The sequence below is a fragment of the Pseudophryne corroboree genome, chromosome 1 (assembly GCF_028390025.1).
Source record: "Pseudophryne corroboree isolate aPseCor3 chromosome 1, aPseCor3.hap2, whole genome shotgun sequence".
Classification (NCBI taxonomy): Eukaryota; Metazoa; Chordata; class Amphibia; order Anura; family Myobatrachidae; genus Pseudophryne; species Pseudophryne corroboree.
The window spans coordinates 1,229,545,715-1,229,547,179 of NC_086444.1; positions in this window are offsets into that span (position 1 = coordinate 1,229,545,715).

Genomic DNA, 1,465 nt, shown 5'->3' on the forward strand with positions numbered 1-1,465 from the left:
TGGAGCATTAAAGGGCCTGCTGGTACCTGTAGATGCACCTGTAATAGAAATATTACAATAAAGACAAGTCATGCACACCTTACAAAGTATAACTTTAATTAAACATACTTGCACTCATACTCACACTTACATATTCTTACCTACCATCCCACAAAGCAATTTGATCCCCTTCTCGAGCAGAAATCTTTAGGGTAACTGTAAAAAAACAACAACTCACCTATATCCAGTGTAGATCGGTCCTCTTGGGTCCATGTAGGCATCTAGGGGTTAAAAAAATGCATTAACCCTAACCAGCGCACGTAAGGGTCTCCATGTGACTTGTGTCACTTGGAGACCCACCAGCCAATCAGGGAGTGCCACATCATAGCACTCTCCTGACTGGCTGTGTGCTCCTCATCTGCCAATCAAGAGTAGTCTATAGACTTTAATGGGGGGGGAAATCTTTTGCACTTCCACGGTGGCATCCTAAATTTCTGTCATCAGCTATACTTCTGCTGCTCATCCCCACATTTGCAGAGGCAGCAGAACTGGTGGAAGGCATCTTCTCTGAAAGGTCAGGCTCACACAAAGCACTCAAGGACACACTTAGACTCTCCTCAGGGATGTGTGACATTTCTGTTTCTGAACGCACAGTTTGTTCTACTGCCTTAGTGGTTTTCATTTTTTTACACCTCTTCTAGACTCTGAGGAAAAAGGTCTTTCATCACCATGAGAGGTAGAAAAAGATACCTCACTGACTATTTCCACTTATAAACAAAGGCCAAGGCCTGAAGCTTTCCTTGTCACAACAGAAAGAGAGTGACTCCCCCTCTTAGCAACATGGAGGTTTCTCCAGACAGTCCCTCATATATAGAGGTTTCTCATAGGGAGCTTCCCCTTTCTTATATGTGTGTGTGAGGGCAATAGTAAGGGGCCCATTGCCCCCTCTATATATAGTATACCTGTAGCTTGTGGTTTATAATACCCCCTCTCCCCAGTAAGCCCCTAGTAAGCCAGGGTGCAATGGGACCTCCTTTCTCCCACACTACTGTAATGTGGAGGACTCATAGGATTTGGGAAGTCTTTCTAGACACAGTAATGCTTACTCACAGTTATGGGCTAGTCCGTGTTACTGCCTCTCCTCACAGAACCTCTATCCAAAGTGGTGAGGATTTCATGTAAATAATAATAATTTGAGACAAACCAGGTGCCCATTGCCGTTCCACCATTTGAAGATAAAATTGTCCATTAAATGAGAAATTGTTTATTAGTATAAATTAAATTCCTTGCCTAAGTAGTTATGCCTGTTGGCTTTGTTCTATTGTATTACTATTAGAAAATAGAACTTTAGGACACCTTGCGCTGTTTTACCCTAGAAACGCTTGTATGAATAAACTTACAATTAAACTGAATGAAATGTTTTTATCATTAATAAAAATAATATGTTTGTTAAAACTACAACACTAAGATACTAGGCACAATTAAA